The following is a 13,297-nucleotide window of genomic DNA, read 5'->3' as shown; positions in this document are numbered from 1 at the left end:
GCATAGTAGCAAATCAGACAGTGGTTGCGCTGCATAGTAGCAAATCAGACAGTGGTTGCGCTGCATAGTAGCAAATCAGACAGTGGTTGTGCTGCATAACAATTATATATATATATATATATATATATGCATACAAATAGAGAAGCGCTCTACAAGGAACAAATAACAGCTCATCAGCTAGTTCTATGGTGATTTACCAAAAGCTACTTTTAGACCACTTTCCTGTAGTATATCAGTCTGATCCCGCCAATTAAGGTCAGTCCAGCCCAGAAATACCAGGCAATTCTCCTCTGAACAAGGAACATGACAACCCCAGATGATCGTTTCGGCCTCCTATGGGCCTCGTCAGTGAGGTGCAGCCACATTCCTCTAAGCACACTGGGCAAGGAGTCCATGTCTGGTTTCCCCCATCACCCATAGGGAGACTTCCCCAGGGTCATATTAATTTGCATACAAATAGAGAAACGCTCTACCAAGAACGAACAACAGCTAGGACTCCTTGCCCAGTGTGCTTAGAGGAATGTGGCTGCACCTCACTGACGAGGCACATAGGAGGCCGAAACAATCGTCTGGGGTTGTCATGTTCCTTGTTCAAAGGAAATTGCCTGGTATTTCGGGGCTGGACTGACCTTATTGGCGGGATCAGACTGATATACTTAAGGAAACATTTTCCTTTGTGAAAAGCACACTGGTCTAAAAGAGTTTGCTTCCGGGTGGTAAATCGCCATAGAACTAGCTTATGAGCTGTTGTTTGTTCCTTGTAGAGCCGCTTCTCTCTTTGTATGTGTGTGTGTATGAATGTATATATATATGTGTATGTATATATATATATATATATATATATATATATAGTAGCACTAGGGAAGTAGAGAAATTTTACATTGAAAAAGTTAATGTCCCAACAAAAGAAGGAAAGTTATGGATTAACTGTGCAGGTATTATGGAAATTTGTGGTCACATGATGACCAAGTGGTAAGGGCGTGATAAAAAAAAAATCAAACAATGCAGCAGCCCAGTGGCTGAGGGGCAATGCGGGACAAATGGCACCCCTAAAATCAGGGTCACAAATAATTTTCCACTCTGCCACATCACACTGCTTCAATGCCGGCAGCCAGGCAGAGGCAAATCCAGCGCCCCCTGCTGGGAGAACCCTAAGGTGGCTGCCTAGTTCCTCACCCAAACGCCGACCATGGGTGAAAGTTAGAGTCCAGAGATGCAGGGAGAGTTTCTGCCAGACGATTCCAACTCATATTAACAGCTCCATAAGCAATCAGCGTTGACAAGTTTCGCTGCCTGCTTTCTTCACTCAAGTCCATGTCAGAAGCGATGCTACTATCTGTCACATTTGAAGGGCCGTGTTACTGTTCCACGGTGTAAATTCTGGTTTCATTTTTTATACATGTATGATAACGCAAGAAGACAGGGTCACAGTGTGACTCCTTTTATCTGTATAGAATCAAGGGCTAATATCTCCTGAGGGGGATTATTGAACAGTGGGGAATAATCTTATATGTTTATTTGATTTTATGATGCTTTTATGTGTGAGATGTTATGGGTTTATAGGCTGTTATGGAATACACAAGTTTCCCTTTCACTTTGAGAGCCATGCAGCTTACTAGCTTGGCGCGCTTTTTCTCATAGCAGGGACGGTCCTGCATTGTGCACCATGTGATTCTTTCCCTCTTTCCTGACCGGTGTCTATCAGAGAGCAGCCCTAAATCTCTGTACTGTCTGGGTCATGGGAGGTGGTGAGTGCTCCAGCCATTGGGATATAAAGGTGCAGCTTTTTGTAAAAATTTAATAAAATGTTTTATTTCTCCAACATAGGTGTGTCCGGTCCACGGCGTCATCCTTACTTGTGGGATATTCTCTTCCCCAACAGGAAATGGCAAAGAGCCCAGCAAAGCTGGTCACATGATCCCTCCTAGGCTCCGCCTTCCCTAGTCATTCTCTTTGCCGTTGCACAGGTAACATCTCCACGGAGATGGCTTAGAGTTTTTTGGTGTTTAAATGTAGTTTTATTCTTCAATCAAGAGTTTGTTATTTTAAAATAGTGCTGGTATGTACTATTTACTCTGAAACAGAAAAGAGATGAAGATTTCTGTTTGTAAGAGGAAGATGATTTTAGCAACCGTTACTAAAATCGATGGCTGTTTCCACACAGGACTGTTGAGATGAAGTAACTTCAGTTGGGGGAAACAGTGGGCAGACTTTGCTGCTTGAGGTATGACACATTTCTAACAAGACTTGGTAATGCTGGAAGCTGTCATTTTCCCTATGGGATCCGGTAAGCCATTTTCTTAGTTTTAAATATAAGAATAAAGGGCTTCACAAGGGCTTTAAAGACTGGTAGCCATTTTTCTGGGCTAAAACGATTACTTTATAAGCATATTTAATGGTTTATAACTTTGAAGAGTTATTTTAATCTTGGGAATTGTGTTAAAAAAACGGCAGGCACTGTATTGGACACCTTTTTCACTGGGGGCCTTTTCTGGTCATAGGCAGAGCCTCATTTTCGCGCCACTAATGCGCAGTTGTTTTTGAGAAGCAAGGCATGCAGATGCATGTGTGAGGAGCTCAGATCCACTGAAAAAGCTTATTCAAGGCGTCATTTGGTATCGTATTCCCCTCTGGGCTTGGTTGGGTCTCAGCAAAGCAGATACCAGGGACTGTATAGGGGTTAAATGTAAAAACGGCTCCGGTTCCGTTATTTTAAGAGTTAAAGCTTTCAAATTTGGTGTGCAATACTTTTAAGGCTTTAAGACACTGTGGTGAAATTTTGGTGAATTTTGAACAATTCCTTCATACTTTTTCACATATTCAGTAATAAAGTGTGTTCAGTTTAAAATTTAAAGAGACAGTAACGGTTTTATTTTAAAACGTTTTTTGTGCTTTGTTATCAAGTTTATGCCTATTAACATGTCTGAACCATCAGATAGACGATGTTCTGTATGTTCGGAAGCCAAGGTTCCTCTCCATTTAAATATATGTGATGAATGTGACAAACAAAGTAGGGACAATGATGCCACTGATAATAATGTTGCCCAAAATGATTCCTTAAGTGAGGGGAGTAAGCATGGTACTGCATCATCTCCTTCTATGTCTACACCAGTCTTGCCCACTCAGGAGGTCCCTAGTTCATCTAGTGCGCCAATCCTCCTTACTATGCAACAATTAACGGCTGTAATGGATAATTCTATTAAAAACATTTTAGCCAAAATGCCCACTTATCAGCGAAAGCGCGACTGCTCTGTTTTAGATACTGAAGAGCATGAGGACGCTGATGATAATGGTTCTGACATGCCCTTACACCAGTCTGAAGGGGCCAGGGAGGTTTTGTCTGAGGGAGAAATTTCAGATTCAGGAAAAATTTCTCAACAAGCTGAACCTGACGTTATTACATTCAAATTTAAATTGGAACATCTCCGCGCTCTGCTTAAGGAGGTGTTATCTACTCTGGATGATTGTGACAATTTGGTCATTCCAGAGAAATTATGTAAGATGGACAAGTTCCTAGAGGTCCCGGTGCCCCCCGAAGCTTTTCCTATACCCAAGCGGGTGGCGGACATTGTAAATAAAGAATGGGAAAGGCCCGGCATACCTTTTGTCCCTCCCCCTATATTTAAGAAATTATTTCCTATGGTCGACCCCAGGAAGGACTTATGGCAGACAGTCCCCAAGGTCGAGGGGGCGGTTTCTACTCTAAACAAACGCACTACTATCCCTATAGAAGATAGTTGTGCTTTCAAAGATCCTATGGATAAAAAATTAGAGGGTTTGCTTAAAAAGATGTTTGTTCAGCAAGGTTACCTTCTACAACCAATTTCATGCATTGTTCCTGTCACTACAGCAGCGTGTTTCTGGTTCGAAGAACTAGAAAAGTCGCTCAATAAAGAATCTTCTTATGAGGAGGTTATGGACAGAGTTCAAGCACTTAAATTGGCTAACTCTTTTACCTTAGACGCCACTTTGCAATTAGCTAGATTAGCGGCGAAAAATTCAGGTTTTGCTATTGTGGCGCGCAGAGCGCTTTAGCTAAAGTCTTGGTCAGCGGATGTGTCCTCCAAGAACAAATTGCTTAACATCCCTTTCAAGGGGAAAACGCTGTTTGGCCCTGACTTGAAAGAGATTATTTCAGACATCACTGGGGGAAAGGGCCACGCCCTTCCTCAGGATAGGTCTTTTAAGGCTAAAAATAAACCAAATTTTCGTCCCTTTCGCAGAAACGGACCAGCCTCAAATTCTACATCCTCTAAGCAAGAGGGTAATTCTTCTCAAACCAAGCCAGCCTGGAGACCGATGCAAGGCTGGAACAAAGGTAAGCAGGCCAAGAAGCCTGCTACCGCTACTAAGACAGCATGAGATGTTGGCCCCCGATCCGGGACCGGATCTGGTGGGGGGCAGACTCTCTCTCTTCGCTCAGGCTTGGGCAAGAGATGTTCAGGATCCTTGGGCGCTAGAAATAGTTTCTCAAGGTTATCTCCTGGAATTCAAGGAACTACCCCCAAGGGGAAGGTTCCACAGGTCTCAATTGTCTTCAGACCAAATAAAAAGACAGGCATTCTTACATTGTGTAGAAGACCTGTTAAAAATGGGAGTGATTCATCCTGTTCCATTAGGAGAACAAGGGATGGGGTTTTACTCCAATCTGTTCATAGTTCCCAAAAAAGAGGGAACATTCAGGCCAATTTTGGATCTCAAGATCCTAAACAAATTTCTCAGGGTTCCATCGTTCAAAATGGAAACCATTCGGACAATTCTTCCTACCATCCAGGAAGGTCAATTCATGACCACGGTGGATTTAAAGGATGCGTATCTACATATTCCTATCCACAAGGAACATCATCGGTTCCTAAGGTTCGCCTTTCTGGACAAGCATTACCAGTTTGTGGCACTTCCATTCGGATTAGCCACTGCTCCAAGAATTTTCACAAAGGTACTAGGGTCCCTTCTAGCGGTGCTAAGGCCAAGGGGCATTGCAGTAGTACCTTACTTGGACGACATACTGATTCAAGCGTCGTCTCTGCCACAAGCAAAGGCTCATACGGACATTGTCCTAGCCTTTCTCAGATCTCACGGGTGGAAAGTGAACGTAGAAAAAAGTTCTCTATTCCCGTCAACAAGAGTTCCCTTCTTGGGAACAATAATAGACTCCTTAGAAATGAAGATTTTTCTGACAGAGGCCAGAAAATCAAAACTTCTAAGCTCTTGTCAAGTACTTCATTCTGTTCTTCTTCCTTCCATAGCGCAGTGCATGGAAGTAATAGGTTTGATGGTTGCGGCAATGGACATAGTTCCTTTTGCGCGAATTCATCTAAGACCATTACAACTGTGCATGCTCAGACAGTGGAATGGGGATTATACAGACTTGTCTCCGACGATCCAAGTAGATCAGAGGACCAGAGATTCACTACGTTGGTGGCTGACCCTGGACAACCTGTCACAAGGGATGAGCTTCCGCAGACCAGAGTGGGTCATTGTCACGACCGACGCCAGTCTGGTGGGCTGGGGCGCGGTCTGGGAACCCCTGAAAGCTCAGGGTCTATGGTCTCGGGAAGAATCTCTTCTCCCGATAAACATTCTGGAACTGAGAGCGATATTCAATGCTCTCAAGGCTTGGCCTCAACTAGCAAAGGCCAAATTCATAAGGTTTCAATCAGACAACATGACGACTGTTGCATATATCAACCATCAGGGGGGAACAAGGAGTTCCCTGGCGATGGAAGAAGTGACCAAAATAATTCAATGGGCGGAGATTCACTCCTGCCACTTGTCTGCAATCCACATCCCAGGAGTGGAAAATTGGGAAGCGGATTTTCTGAGTCGTCAGACATTTCATCCGGGGGAGTGGGAACTCCATCCGGAAATCTTTGCCCAAATAACTCAATTATGGGGCATTCCAGACATGGATCTGATGGCGTCTCGTCAGAACTTCAAGGTTCCTTGCTACGGGTCCAGATCCAGGGATCCCAAGGCGACTCTAGTAGATGCACTAGTAGCGTCCTGGACCTTCAACCTAGCTTATGTATTCCCACCGTTTCCTCTCATTCCCAGGCTGGTAGCCAGGATCAATCAAGAGAGGGCTTCGGTGATCTTGATAGCTCCTGCGTGGCCACGCAGAACTTGGTATGCAGACCTGGTGAATATGTCATCGGCTCCACCATGGAAGCTACCTTTGAGACGGGACCTTCTTGTTCAAGGTCCGTTCGAACATCCGAATCTGGCCTCACTCCAACTGACTGCTTGGAGATTGAACGCTTGATTTTATCAAAGCGTGGGTTCTCAGATTCTGTCATTGATACTCTTATTCAGGCTAGAAAGCCTGTAACTAGAAAAATTTACCATAATATATGGAAAAAATATATCTGTTGGTGCGAATCTAAAGGATTCCCATGGAACAAGATAAAAATTCCTAAGATTCTATCCTTTCTACAAGAGGGTTTGGAGAAAGGATTATCTGCAAGTTCTTTGAAGGGACAGATTTCTGCTTTATCTGTTTTACTTCACAAAAAGCTGGCGGCTGTGCCAGATGTTCAAGCCTTTGTTCAGGCTCTGGTTAGAATCAAGCCTGTTTACAAACCTTTGACTCCTCCTTGGAGTCTCAATTTAGTTCTTTCAGTTCTTCAAGGGGTTCCGTTTGAACCCTTACATTCCGTAGATATTAAGTTATTATCTTGGAAAGTTTTGTTTTTGGTTGCAATTTCTTCTGCTAGAAGAGTTTCAGAGTTATCTGCTCTGCAGTGTTCTCCTCCTTATCTGGTGTTCCATGCAGATAAGGTGGTTTTGCGTACTAAACCTGGTTTTCTTCCGAAAGTTGTTTCTAACAAAAATATTAACCAGGAGATAGTTGTGCCTTCTTTGTGTCCGAATCCAGTTTCAAAGAAGGAACGTTTGTTGCACAATTTGGATGTAGTTCGTGCTCTAAAATTCTATTTAGAGGCTACAAAGGATTTCAGACAAACATCTTCCTTGTTTGTTGTTTATTCTGGTAAAAGGAGAGGTCAAAAAGCAACTTCTACCTCTCTCTCTTTTTGGCTTAAAAGCATCATCCGATTGGCTTATGAGACTGCCGGACGGCAGCCTCCTGAAAGAATCACAGCTCACTCCACTAGGGCTGTGGCTTCCACATGGGCCTTCAAGAACGAGGCTTCTGTTGATCAGATATGTAAGGCAGCGACTTGGTCTTCACTGCACACTTTTACCAAATTTTACAAATTTGATACTTTTGCTTCTTCGGAGGCTATTTTTGGGAGAAAGGTTTTGCAAGCCGTGGTGCCTTCCATCTAGGTGACCTGATTTGCTCCCTCCCATCATCCGTGTCCTAAAGCTTTGGTATTGGTTCCCACAAGTAAGGATGACGCCGTGGACCGGACACACCTATGTTGGAGAAAACAGAATTTATGCTTACCTGATAAATTATTTTCTCCAACGGTGTGTCCGGTCCACGGCCCGCCCTGGTTTTTTAATCAGGTCTGATGAATTATTTTCTCTAACTACAGTCACCACGGTATCATATGATTTCTCCTATGCATATTCCTCCTTTACGTCGGTCGAATGACTGGGGAAGGCGGAGCCTAGGAGGGATCATGTGACCAGCTTTGCTGGGCTCTTTGCCATTTCCTGTTGGGGAAGAGAATATCCCACAAGTAAGGATGACGCCGTGGACCGGACACACCGTTGGAGAAAGTAATTTATCAGGTAAGCATAAATTCTGTTTTCTATAGTTCTCCGGTTATTGCACTAGCGATGGAGGATTCTGTTACTTAGAGGGCACTCCCTCTATTCCTAAAGAGTATTTCCTGTTTATATTGTGAGGAGGCCTTAGTTCCGCCCCCTCAATTATGTTCCATATTCCTTGATAATGTGATAAGATCAAACATGTTTGATACCACTGAGCCGTCCACCTCTGAGGAGTTGTCGTCCAGTGACGTGCGTACCCTACATTCTTATCTCTCTACACATGCAGTTTCCCGTAGCATTGCTGATCCTCCATCTGGAGGAGGCCATTTTTTCACCAAACGTTACTGCGCAGTTCAGACAGCAGTGTCTGCGGCCTTTAATGCTGTACCTCGCCCTGCTAAGTGCAAGCGAAAAGTTACATATTGCACTCCTTCCCAGAGTACATCAGATAATTTATGGATTTAACTCATAGGGTTATCCGAGGATGAAGTTCTTTCTGAGACTTCAGAGTATAAACATTCTGGGTCAGAGTCTGCTGCCTCTAAACCTCCGGCTGCGGAGGAACCAGACTTTAGTTTTAGGAATTTGCGCTTTCTTTTAAAGGAAGTTTTTGTTGAATTTAGAGGTTCCAGAGGCCAAATTGCCTGATGAACCTTTGATTCCTAAATTGGATAGAGTTTAAGGACAGGGTGGTACCTTATCTTTCCCTGCTCCTGTTAAATGGCGAACATTATTGAGAATAAATGGGACAGGATTGGATTTCTTTTTCCCCTCTTCTCTCAATGGAGTTGTGAGGTTCCGTCCCTGAAAGGGATAGTGCTATCTTCATCCTTGATAAACGTACTACTATCCCGCTTGAGGATAGCTCTTCGCTTAAAGTGCCCATGGATAAAAGATGAAAACTCTGTTAAGAAAAATGTTTCAACATACAGGATATTTGTTTCAAACGGCGGCGGCTGTTTCTGCGGTTGCTGGGGCAGCTACCTACTGGTCTAACTCCTTACGGGATTTGATCGAGGGGGATGGTCCCCTCAATGTTATTCAGGAAAGAATTAAGGCCTTGAGGGTCGCTAATTCTTTTATCTTTAATGCTAAAAAGCAGATTATTCGCCTGAATGCTATGGCTTCAGCTTTTTTCTGTTCAGGCCCATCGGGCTCTGGCTGAAGTCATGGTCTGTGGATATGACTTCTAAGTCTAGACTTCTTTCCCTCCCCTTTAAGGGAATGATTTTGTTTGGTCCAGGCCTGGACTTAGTTATCTCCACTGTCTCAGGGGGCAAGGGTGCCCTCCTACCGCAAGAGAATATGAACTAGTCTAAGTGACAATTTTCGTTCTTTTCGGTCTGATAAAGCTCATGTCAGCAGTTCTCCGCTAAGCTAGAACAAAACAAGAGTTCTTGGAAGCCAGCTCAGTCCTGTAATAAATCCAAGCAGAGCAAGAAGCCCGCCAAGTCTAAGTCGGCATGTATGGGCGGTCCCCGGTCCTCTTCTGGATCGTGTAGGGGGCAGTCTTTCGCTCTTTTCAGTCGCTTGGTTCAAGGATGTGCAGGATCCATGGGTCCTGGAGATCATAGCTCAGGGTTACAAGATAGGTTTCTAGTCTCAGCCACCCAAGGGCAGATTCCTTCTCTCTCTCTCCTGACTTCCTGACCAGAGAGGAGGAAAGCCTTCTGGGGTGCCTACGGGATCTGTCCTATTAGGGGTTATTGTCCCAGTGCCTATCACAGTGAGAGGTTTGGGAAACTATTCAAACCTTTTCGTGGAACTTCCGTCCAATTCTGGACCTAAAGTGCTTAAACAAGTTTTTATATGTCCCTTTGTTCAAGATGGAGACAATAAGGGCCATTCTTCCCTTCATTTAAGAAGGGCAGTTCATGACCACAATAGATCTGAAGGATGCTCCCTTCACATACCAATCATCAAGGACCACTTCCAGTTCCTAAGGTTTGCATTCCTGGACCAGCACTTTCAGTATATTGCACTTCCATTTGGTCTAGCTACAGCTCCAATAAATTTTTCGAAGAGTGGACCATTCGGAATATCTCCTCTGTCTTCTTTGATCCCATGAATGGAAGATAAATCTAGAGAGAGTTCTCTTGTATCAAGTACCAGGGTAAAATTCTCGGGTACTATAATAGACTCCATAGACATGAGAATATTTCTAACAGACCAGAGACGTTGCAAGCTAGCTTCAACATGTCTTGCCCTCCAGACCTCCTTAAGGCCATCTGTGGCTCGGTGTATGGAGGTGATTGGTCTCATGGTGTCCAGCATGGACATCATTTTCTTTACTATGTTTCACCTCAGACTGTTGCAACTGCGCATGCTGAAGCAGTGGAACAGTGATCATTCGGATCTGTCTCAAAAGATTCTCTGGACCACTGAATCGCTCTCTTGGTGTTTTTGTCTGGATCACTTGTCCCAAGGGACGTCCGTCTCATATCCATCCTGGGTGATTGTGACTATGGTTGTGAGTCTTTCAGGATGGGGAGCTGTTTGGGGTGCCAGGAAGTCACAGGGCCTATGGATTCAGGAGGAAAATCTCCTTCCCGATCGCAATTTGGATCTTCAGGCAATATACAATAATTCTGAAGGCTTGGCCTCTGCTGGGTTCATCCCAGTTTATCAGATCCAATCAGACAATATATTCTCTGTGGCTTACATCAACCATCAGGGGGGAACGAGAAGCTCCATAGCTATGAGGGAAGTATCTCGGATTCTGGAGTGGGCGGAGACCCACATTTATTCACTGTCAGCGATCCACATTCCGGGTGTGGACAACTGGGAAGCGAATTTCCTCAGCAGACAATCCTTTCATCCAGGAAAATGGTCTTTCCATCCCGAGTGTTTGCGGAGATTTGCAAGAGGTGGATCTTGTGACGTCTCAATACCCAGATATGGGTCGAAGTACAGGGATCCTCAGGCGGTGCTAACAGATGTATTAGTGGTACCTTGGAGGTTCAATCCAATTTATCTTTTCCGGCCGTTACCACTACTTCCTAGTGTAGTGGCTCGAATCAAGCAGGCATCGGTGATGCCAATTGCTCCGTCTTGGCCACGAAGGACATGGTTCGCGGACTAGTGGGGATGTCATTATCTCCTCCGTGGAAGTTACCTTGTCGCAGGGATCTGCTGACCAAAGTCTCTTTGTTCATCTAAGTCTAGATTCTCTGAGGCTGACTGCGTGGAGATTGATTGCTTAGTCCTAGCCAGGAGAGGGTTTTCTGGGAGTGTTATTTTTACTCTCATTCAAGCTCGTAGCTGGTTGCTCGTCGCATCTATCATAAGGTGTGGAGCGCCTACTTATTCTGCTCTCCAGGATGAACTGAAGAAGGGCTTTTCTGCAGATCCCCTGAGGGGACAGATTTCGGCCCTGTCTGTGTTACTGCACAAGAGGTTTGCTGAGCTTCCTGATGTGCAGTCTTTTGTTAAGGCTCTGCTAGGATCAGACCTGTGTTTAGATTTATTGCTCCTACTTGCTCCTACTTGGAGTTTTGCATGGGCTCCGTTGGAGCCTATGCATGAAGTAGACATTAAATTAATGTCTTGGAAGGTTAATTTTCTATGGGCTATTGCTTCTGCGCACAGAGTATCTGTGATTGCTGCCTTACAATGCGCCCCTCCTTATCTGGCTTTCCATGCTAATAAGGCTGTTCCTCGAACCAAGTTAGGTTTTCTTCCTAAAGTTGTGTTAATTTGTAGCATCAATCAAGAGATTGTGGTTACTTTCTTATATCCTACTCCTTGATCGAAGGAACGTTTTCAATGTAATTCTGGATGTGGTTTGTGCCTTGAAGTCCTATCTTCAGGCCACAAAGGAATTTAGACAATCTTCTTTCTCTGTTTGTTCTTTTTTTCCGGGAAGTGTGGGGGTCAGAGGGCCTCTTTGACTTCCTTATCCTTTTGGCTGAGGAGTGTCCTCCATTTAGCATTGAGACAGCGGGACATAAGCCTCCTCTAAGGATTGCGGCTCATTCTACGGGAGCAGTGGTTTCCTCTTGGGCCTTCAAGACTGAGGCCTCTATGGATCAGATTTGTTAGGCGGCTACACATACATTTTCCAGACTTTACAAGTATGATGTTTGTTGCTTCTGCTGAAGCCACCTTCAGGAGAGAGGTTTTGCAGGCTGTGGTGCCCTCAGATTAGGGTCCGACTCTCTTTTTTTCCCCTCACGTTTTGCATTAAGTGTCCTCTATAGCTTGGGTATTGTTTTCCCAAAAGTAATGAATGCAGCTGTGGCCTCTCCCCGTTTAAGAAGAAAAACTTAAATTATGCTTACCAGATACTTTACTTTTCTTCTGATGGGGAGAGGCCACAGCTCCCCGCCCGTTTTTTTTTTATAGGGCGGCCTTATATTTTATTTGTCCTTCTGGCACCTTTTTTCACCCTGATATTTCTCCTACTGTTCCTTGTTCCCTCGGCAGAGTGACTGGGGGATGAGGGAAGTGGGGGGGGGGGGGTTTGGACCTTTGGCTGGGGTGTCTCTGCCTCCTCCTGGTGGCCAGGTTCTGGATTCCCAAAAGTAATGAATGCAGCTGTGGCCTCTCTCTGTCAGAAGAAAAGAAAATTATCTGGTAAGCATAATTTAAGATTTTGTAACTTCATTTGTGCATGGTTCATTACTTCCTCTCACAGCCCCACAATGGGGTTGTGTTCTCTACAGGAACGCAAAGGAGAGGTTCCCCATTTTGTTTTTAGAAGACATGTGCACAAGCTCCAGTGAATTTATTGCCCATACTAAGGGCAATTCAAAATATGTACTACTACTGAAAAAACATATTTATGCTTGCCTGATAAATTAATTTATTTTGTGGTGGTTAGCGTTCACAAGCCATTACTCCTAAAATTCAACATCTGGCCACTAGGAGGGGCAAAAATTCCCCAAAACTCCAAGAGCACTTAATCTCTCTCACCTCTCTGGTATGGCATTCTGATGTATAGCCAATCAAGGAGAAGTAGTAAAGGACAAAGCAGGGAAAATAAGGTGCAAAGTAGAACTTCCCCTAGAATTTTTTTTTAAGGAACATGAAACCCATAAATTTTCAGTCATTGTTAAGAGAAACAAGACATTCCAAGACAGAAGCTGAATGTCCAAACTGTGCATAGGAGATGTAAGCCAGATATCCCACCCTTCACTGCAAATCCTGGCATCAGTGTGGATGTGGAAGGATTTAGCCCCCAGCAGTTTATGGAGGTGTATCTGGGCGATGATATATTGGGGAACATTGTCGCCCAAGCTAATTTATATGCCCATCAGTTCCGTGCTGCAAAGCCTGACACTTTTTTGCCAAAGCAGCAATGGGCCCCGATCGATTTTTTTTTTTTTTTTAATTCTGGGCATTGACTATGCTGATGGGCATCATAAAGAAACCCTCCATCCGCTGCTACTGGAGCAGTAGCCCCATTTGCTCGACCCCCTTTTTCTCCCAGAGTATGTCGAGGAAGAGGTTTGAAATGATTCTACATTTCATGCATTTCAGCAACAACAGCCTTTGCCCCCCTGGGGAGCATCCCCAGTTTGACAGGCTGTATAAAATCCGCCCCCTGATTACCCACTTTACTGCCAATGTTATGATGTCTTATGAGTTAACTTCCCACCACTATTTGAAACTATAA

At 44.3% G+C, this 13,297-nt stretch overlaps 1 protein-coding gene across 1 annotated transcript in view; it reads left to right on the top strand.

Annotated features, from left to right (window-relative positions):
- Window positions 1-13,297, top strand: part of LOC128648794 (transcobalamin-2-like) — a 160,723-nt gene that overhangs the window by 118,595 nt on the left and 28,831 nt on the right. The gene's annotated exons all lie outside the window — the stretch shown is intronic.

Source organism: Bombina bombina, chromosome 2 (genome assembly GCF_027579735.1).
Source record: "Bombina bombina isolate aBomBom1 chromosome 2, aBomBom1.pri, whole genome shotgun sequence".
Lineage (NCBI taxonomy): Eukaryota > Metazoa > Chordata > Amphibia > Anura > Bombinatoridae > Bombina > Bombina bombina.
Note: the sequence above shows the minus strand (reverse complement) of the source record. Positions and strands in the feature narration are given on the sequence as shown.